This window comes from Sciurus carolinensis, chromosome 15 (genome assembly GCF_902686445.1).
Source record: "Sciurus carolinensis chromosome 15, mSciCar1.2, whole genome shotgun sequence".
NCBI lineage: Eukaryota > Metazoa > Chordata > Mammalia > Rodentia > Sciuridae > Sciurus > Sciurus carolinensis.
Window position 1 is genome coordinate 26887940 of NC_062227.1, and position 9266 is coordinate 26897205.

Sequence of the window (9266 nt, forward strand, 5' to 3'; positions counted from 1 at the left end):
TGCACAAAGTACAATAAATTGAAATGCTCACTGCTTTGATCTAACTACCTAACCAAACTTGCTTTATGCTGCTATCTAATCTCTCACTATTCAAGTCAAATAAGCATCTTTCCTTCTTAATCTCTTTTCCTGGATCCTCTTACTCTATTCCTACTTTAAATGTTGACGTTCTTATCATCTTTAAATGTTTGGACTGCCCTTTATTCCTCTCCATATCCCACACCTTACATCCTGTACTTCTAAGGGAAGTAGTTTAAATTTTTCAGTTTTTTCTCTACTAGAGTGAATTAAATTAGGAGAATTGTTACAGATATTCTAAAGAGCACTACTGCTCCACCTAAGACCAGAATGTTAGTACAATTACTGCATAAATACCTCTAAGGAAATAATGAGCCTCAGGTTACAAAGGTCGGAGCTAGCCTCTACCTGCTGTTCCAGAAAGAATAAAAGAGGCCTATTATGGCTTAGATATGAGACGATGCAGTGTTCTCCAAGAGCTCATGTGAGAGACAATGCAAAAATTTTTAGAAGTGAAATTATTACATTTTAAAAGAAGTGACCTAATCAGTGGTTTAAGCCTTTGATATGGATTAACTGGGTGGTAACTGTAGGCATTGAATGGAGGAAGTAGGTCACTGGGGGTGCGCTTTGAGGGTTTACATTTTGTCCCTGGTGAGCAGAACTCTCTCTGCTTCCTGGTCGCCATGTCCTGAGCTGCTTTCCTCTGCCCAGTTCTCTGCAATGATGTTCTGCCTCACCTTAGGCCGAAAGCTATGAGGTTGGCCAACCATGAAATGAACCTCTGAAGTCATGAGCCAAAATAAACTTTTCCTCCTTTAAATGGTTCTTGTCAGTTCTTTTGGTCACAGCTATGAAAAAGCTAACTAAAATAGTCTATTTATTGTCAGTGAGCTTAATATTATTAAGAAAGGTGACTCATTTCCTTCTAATCCATACTTGAATAATTTTCCAACAAACCTCCCTATTTTCAAATCTATCCTTTCTACAGCTGTTGAAGTGAACTATCTAAAACATGAATCTGAGCATATTAACATTTTACTGATGTATACACTACATATTCATATAGTATCTATTCAATATCCTTCTTCAAGGCTTTTAAAAAATTCCCATCCCTGAAACATGAAGCCCAAGTTCCTGTGAGCATTTGTCTCATACTTTTTCCTCCAGTCCATCTACAACAAAATCTTTCTTATATGTATATTGAATTGCATATATACATTGCAGTTATACTACAAGTATTTAAGTACATGCAGTGTTGTGTGTGTGATTCATTGCATGTGATTACATTACATAAGCATCTAACACCCACCTAACTAGGAGCCACCCTCCCTTGCTAGCTTGATGACAGAAAACACAACTGGGAAGTACACATGTCAAAGAGCTGCAAAGGCTTCTGGGAACTAAGGGCAACCTCCAGCCAACAGCCAGCCAGAAACTGCTGTCCTCAGACCTAGAGCAGCAAACAAATGAATTCTGCCAACCTACTAAATAAGAACGGAAGTGCATCTTTCCCCAGTCAAAGTGAGACTACAGTCCTTGCTGATATCTGGATTGTAGGACTGAGACCCTGAAGCCAGAAACCCAGCTAAGCCATCCCCAGACTCTGGTCCCACTAAAAGCGTGTGTTAATAAATGAGTGGTGTTTTAGGCCGCTACATTGGTGATAATATTGTTGCTCAGCAAGAGACAATTAATGCTCACCTCAACTTTGATCCTGTCACTGAGCTGCCTTTCTTCAACTAGCAAATTACTCTTTTTCTTTGATGAGAAAAGTCTTCATTTCTACAAAGCCTGTGAATCTTTTTCTAATCCTGCTTTTTACAAAATACCAATAATTAGCCATCTTGTTACTTAACCTAATTAACTAAAAGCTAATTTTTTCACATTTCACATCATATTAATGCTATGGATTGGGTCTGTGCTGAGTGTGTCAATGAGGTGGTGGAACTTTTGAGAAGTGAGACCTAGTGCAGGGCAGCGGGCAGGGTGGGGGTGGTCAGGAGGCCACTGGGGAAAAGACTACTGCTCTCAGAAAAGATTAAGAGAGTTCTCCTGGGACCCTGAAGTAATTCTTATGAGAAATTTATTATGGAAAGAATAAACCTGGCTCCACCCTTCTCTGGCTTCCTGTCTTGCTATGTGTTCTCTTTCTCACACATTTCTACCATGATACTATCTGCAGTGATGTGACTCCATCAAGGGGGCCCTTGCCAGAGACCAAATTGATGGATCTACCTAATCTAGGACTTTCAGTCTCCAACAATGTAAGCTAAATAAACTTTGTTTTTATAAGTTACCCAGACTCTGATATTTTGTTACAGTAATGGAAAATAGACTAATACAATTAATTATGTTTATTTTCACTGGCAAGCAAGACAGAAACTATATCATATTTATCTTTACATCCATAGTTCCTATCACTCTGCATATGCACCCACATATCATGTGCTGAATTCTCATCATGCATATTATTACTGCTCTGACTTTACTCTTCAAATATCCTTCCCTAGACTGTCCTTTCTCTTTCTTTTCTTTTATGTGAATCTTATTTCTCATTCAAGGTGAACTGCAACTACCACCTCTTTTATCTTTGAAGTTGTATGATTGACAGTCTAAAAATTCATAACAAAGATGAAGTGTAGGTTGATTGCAGAGGGTAGGGAAGTTGCCTGATTTTCTTATCATGCCTCGCTGCTCAGAACTGCTTCCCATTCTCCATTCCATGCTGGATACAAACACTGCCTCTTATAATGAAGCAAGACACCAAGTTAATATAAGCTGTTTTTGTTTCCTCACTGTACTCTAAACTTCCTGTGTTTAATCATTCATATTTTTGAGAGAGATCAAAAACATGATTTTCTTTTTGCAGGGAAGAAAAATTTGCACAAATGACATCACATGTTCTTTAACAATACTATGGGGAAGATGTACATACTTCGATTAAAAAATGTCAAGCAAGTAAAGAAATTATCGGGTAATGAACAAAGTATACAATTTACCAAAAAATAAAACACTATAGTTTGACTCCTAATTATTGTACATTCTCCTTATTTCCAGTATATATCTAAAATGCTCTACTTACATATTCCATCTCATTTAAGTCTTCCTACAATCCTGTAGGAGGGCATGGATTAATAGCATAGATTCTACATAATCATAATGCCTTTTTAAAATGGGCTTATAGTGGAGATTGCCTAAATTAATACATAAAATGCTCTTAAAAGTGTATCTAACATTTAGAATGTTATAAAGGTTAGCTGGATTTGTTATTAATAGAAACTGAGGTCTTTAGTGGTTTAGTTACTGGTTAAATAAAATCACTGAGGTAGACTTGCTAAAGTTAAACTCCAAACAGTTTGATACCAAGTCCCATGAACTCAATCACTAGATTATTACACAGTTGCCATTTTTTAATTTTTTCAAAGTTTATTCTAGACAAACAAGTACAAATAGAGACAATAATATTTCATATTCAAATTAAGAAATGTGGAGACCAATCTCAGGCTGCCATGTAAAAGCAAGGCCATTGAGATTCGCATTGTTATTTATTGGTGGCAAGAATTTAAATGGTAGATCTTGATAAAAATTAACTTTATAGTAAGTTAAGAAAATGATGACCAGCCATGACCTTTATACTCTGAACAAGAACCTGTATCTTGCAAGCTCATATCAACAGGGAATACTATTTATAGCCTCTATATTTAATATAGATCATAATTAAGACTTTTTACTTTAGCAACAATGCTACCCCAGGGAAAAGGAGATGGAAAATATCCCTGCTTTCCCCAAATGTCAGTTATCAGCATGTACATACTGCATCCCCCTAATGACTTGGTTTGGTAAATGAGCAGAAAACATTACCTTGTTACTGTGACATAGTAAATACTATGAATCAAAGCCTGACCTTTTGCATTTCCTCCACAGGAATTCCTTGCTGTGTGGATACTTTATGACAACATTTAAACATATTGAAGTATCTCTAAGAATAAAAAATAGCCTTCCTAGAACCAACAAACCCCTTTATTTTTCCTCCTCCTCACTGTCAAACTTCTGAACAATAGTTCTTTTCATTTTTTCCTTTCCCTTTCTGTCACTAAAGAAAAGCAATTTAAGCTGATTACCACCCTCAACAATCCACTGAGAGATTCTTTAATATTACCAGCGATTTTATATTGCTACATCCAATGGCCACCTTGGAGTCATTACTTAACTTGATCTTAATACAGCATTTGACCCTGATCACCACTTCCTTTTTAAACATTTCTGTTTTCTTGGTTGTTCAGTGACTTTACCCATTGGTACTTCCTCTTTAATTCCTTTTTTATGTTTGCTTCTCCTTTGTCTTCTCCGAAAATGCTCTTTTCTCTAATATGTGTATGCAGTAATGCTGTCTCATTCTCCATGAGTGGTGACATACATTCCCATGACTTCACATTTAAAAATTATGTAACCTTATCCCAATCTCAACATTTGAAATAGCTCATTTCCTACTTTGATATCTTCATCTTGAAGTTGTATGAAGACATTGTCATAGTCATTTTTTATTGTTAGAACAAAATACCTGAGATTGGGTAATTTATAAAGAAAAGGGCTTATTTAGCTCATCATTGTATAGTCCAAGAATATGGTGTCAACATCTTGGTCTCTTGCAAAGGCCTCATGCTGCTGCATTAACTCATGACAGAGAAGCAGTAAGAGGAAGTAGGCATATGCAGAGAGAGTATGTGTGCAAAAGAGGAACAAAGAGGAGGATGACTCTTGCTATAATAAACTGCGTTAGCTAATTTCCATTATTATAATGAAATTCCTGAAGTAATCAACTTAAAAGAGCAAAGGTCTGCTTTGGCTTACCGTATCACAGATTTGAATCCAAATAGTTCCTTTGCCTAGCTGCTTTGGGCCTGTGGTAGCACAGTACATCATGGCAGGAGCACATTCACCTCATGGAGGCCAAGAAGAAAAGAGAGAGACAAGAAGGGGTCAAGGTTCCAATATCCTTTCAAAGGCATACCCCCATGACCTAACTTCCTTCCACCACGCCCCAACTCCTCAAGATTCTGCCACAGGCTGTGGATCAAGCTTTTATCACATGGAACCCTTAAGATCCACATCGTAATGCAATCAATTCTCACCATAACTGATCTATTCCCTTGAAACCTAATTCACTCCTGGTAGACCTAAATTTGTTTCAAGAGAAGTCACACAGGCTCTCAAAAAAGACCTTAATCTATTCATGACCTAATCACCTCCCACAAGACCCCACCTCTTTGAGTCACCCCACCTCTCAAAACTGCTATATTAGGAACCAATGCAACACAGAGACATTTGTGAATGAAACATAGAAGATTACATGCTGGAGGCCAGGATGTGGCTCAGTGGCAGAGCACTTGCCTAGCAAGAGTGAGACACTGGGTTTGATCCTCAGCACCACATAACAGAAGAATGGCATTCTGTCTATCTATAACTAAAAAAAAGATAATAATTTCAAAAAAGATTTCATGCTCAAAATATTTACTAAACTAGTGAAAAAAAGTGAGAAATCACTTCTTGGATGAATTTGAGTTTCACACAATGTGCCAACTGCATAACATTGGGAACATTCTTTAACTAACTCTCCGAGACTCAGTTTCCTTCTTTGAGTTGTTGGGAAAAATCAAGATAATGTGTAAAAAGCAATCCCAGCACAGTCTGTGGCACACAGTAATTATTTAAGTATTCTCCTTTCTTATGACTCTATTCTCGGGATATGACCTATGAATGCACCCAAGTGCCTGAGCCAATAACTTGAGCATGTTTATTCTCTTTTCTACCTGACAGTTCACATTCAATCCCCTACTTGTGTTGATGGTCTTATTTAAATATATTTTAAATACCCCCATTTCTTTAGGTATTCACTGGCATTTCCCTAGCTGAGGACATCAGCACCTCTTAAGTGTTTTCCTGATCTTATCTTTATCAAACCTTACTGGTTTTCCTGTCTTTGACCTCATTCATTTCAATTCCACAAACACCAAAGTGACCGGAAAACTTTTCATGACATTTACCTAATCGATTCCATTTAGATAAGAATTGTCCCTCCCTGGTTCTTCAACTGAACATGGGAAAACCTTATAGAGTTCCCCTCTACCTAATCTACATCCATCTCTTGATGCTCACTTTCCTGGTTCCCCCAGTCATGCTGTGTAAGAGTCTCTCTTAATTTTTGGTATGTTGTACACCTGCACGAGACAAAAATTTTTTTACAGATATGATTTAATTTCACGAGTTAGAGTTAGGTTCAGTCTTTTTAAAAAACACACAAAAATACTGGTTTTCCCACTTTAAAGTTCACGCAAAATTATCAAAACTAGAGTTTAGAAAATACCCTGCTCTTTTTATCCAATTCCAAGACCAAACTTCCTCTAATTCTATGATCACTTATAAAGATACTAATAAGAATCTGATAATAATTGTAAAAATGAAATAAAAGAGAAGGCAAGCTCAACAGGATTAACTCAAAATTCTAACAATTGGATCTAAAACATAAAGCATGTGGGAAAATAGGCTATAAGTTCACAACTTGAGAATATTTCCACATTAACTAAATATGCATGCAACACAAAATTAGAGGTTCATATGTTGAAATCAATTCCAATTCACTGCTTGGTTTTGGAAGAATGCCTTCTAAAGCATAAATACATTTCCTTCATTCATTTGACCTATTCAGAACTTTGAGTGGGACCTAGACTATGCTAACCATGGTTCTCCATTCACCACACATTTCTAAATTGTAACCCTTCCAGCTGGTAGGGATTGTTATTCTTCGGACATGCCCTGTTCTCTCTCACTTCCCATAATTTCATACACTATTTTCTTGCTTGAGCTGTTCTTTCCTATTCTAACTCTTTTCTTTAACTAAACTCTACTCATACTCCATGATTATGACATCCTTGACATCCTTTAAAAGGCCATTCTGGGGGCTCAACACTTGATCAGGTTTCCCTCCTGTCTTGTTCTGGGATTACACATCTCACCCTGACTTGCAATCACCTCATTTCACATATGTACCCCCATCATACCGTCATCTCCTTAAAGCAAGATACTTTACCTCACTCACTACTGTAAGCCCAGGAACTAGTAGGAAATATGGTCTGTAAAAAGCTCAAACTACATTTGGAATCATATATTTGATACTTTTAAAAGCAGAAGTCAAGAATCAGCAATCAAAATCCCCTGCTTTCCTATAGAACAATTTTCTCAATGTTTCCCATTTTCTATAATGTTCTCTGGCTAATAACTGTTCTATTTTAAAATTAACCTAATGACATCAATTCCAAGAACTCTCTTAGTGTGCCCTCAGGAGGTGGTCAGTAAAGTCCTCTTTCATAGGAATGATCTCTCTACTTATATGGATAACACTATTTTATTTTATTTTTTTTTACTTATTCAATAGCTCTCACTTTCAAATTTCCTCCTAATTTTATTTTTTTTATCTTGCTGTCATTACCAAACTGTCTAGTTTCTCTTGACAGTTATGTCCAAGTGGAAGAGAATGACCTCTTGTTTGCACCAATCTGAAGCCTGACACAGCAGAGTCACTTGTCCCAGTGACTGTTCTAATAGCTTGGATCTGTCATTATAAATATAACTATGCTGAAGTTTCATGTGCCAAACTATGGGAATATTTCATCATTCCAAAAAAGTGGTACATAATTTTTGACAATTGAAATATCTATTAAATGTCTTGTAACTTCTTGAAGTTCTACAGTCATGGTTACAGTAGTCATTTATCATTTAATAATGGAGACACGTTCTTAGAAATGCATCCTTATGTGAAGTCACTAATGTGAAAACATTGCAGAGTGCACTTGCAGACAAAAAGATAACTACTACATCACTAGGCAATATGATCTTGTGGAGCCACCATGGTATATGTGACCCATTGTTAACCAAAATATCATTCCGAGGTGCCTACCTGTGTTTGCTTAAAAGTTACTGCCAGAAAAGCAATTGATATGATTCACTAACTTTATCTTCTTAAAATGAGATCTTATTATCTATGGTTTTACACACACACACACACACACACACACACACACAAGCAAAACTGGTGCTCTAAGACTACACAGCAATAAAAATAGTGCAAGAGAAAATACAAATTGATATGAGAAAAGAAAAAAATAAGATGTTTTCTTGCCTTTAAGGGGCTTCCAGTGTGCTGGAAAAAACTAGATTCATAGATAGAAACAACCTGAATAGTTAGGTATGGTAGCACATCTAATCCCCTCAAGCTGCAAGTCAGGAGGATCACAAGTTAGAGTCCAGCCTCAGCAATTTAGCCAGTCCCTAAGCAACTTAGTGAGACCCTGCCTCAAAATAAAAAACAAATGGCTGGGGATGTGACTCAGTGATTAAGTGCCCCTGGGTTCAATTCCCAGTACCCCTCTCTCAAAATTAGAATATATTCGCATGAAGGCCATAATAAAGATGGACGTGGTTTGGAGATTCAGGGCATAAGATTAGCCTCAGATATCTAGATCCATATTCCTGTTCTGCATATGTGTGTTTATTAAACTCCTAAGCTGTGGTTTCCTCATTTGTAAATTTGGGTTATTAATAGGTTTTATCCCACAGGAAATCTTTAAAGATTAAATGAAACAATACAAGTGGATGCTACAGAGCAAATCTTCAATGCATGTTAATGATCACTATCATTTACAAAGTGCTAAAAGTATATAGGGGAGAAAATTTTAACCATGTTTGGAAAGGGCAACTGAGGCACAAGAGTAGTCCACAAGGGAGATTCTTGTGCAATTTGGAAGGTAGACTTAACAGCAACCCTTTGTAGTCCACACATATTGTTTATCTGCCTACTGGCTTCCTTGGTATGAAGCAGCAGCTGGGTCTACAATGTTCTACCTTTCCCTGGAGACCTTCCTGACTCTGAGCTATGTGTGTTTGTGTGTTTAACTTCATGACAAAGTACATGACTTCTGCAAGATACCCTTGTGCCCATGACCAGAGGTACTAATCCATTCCTATGGGTTTCTGGCTTATACTTACTGGTTCCATCCTGCTTTGTATCTTTCTTATTTAATAACCCATCTTTCTTTCTTCTTGCCCATTCCTATGAACTTCAAGATCCAGCACTAGATGAGGATATGGTAGTATTTCATACTGCTTCATAGCTCCACAAGTATGTTATCTAATCCTCTGAAATAAACACACACACACGCACACACACACACACACACACACACACACGC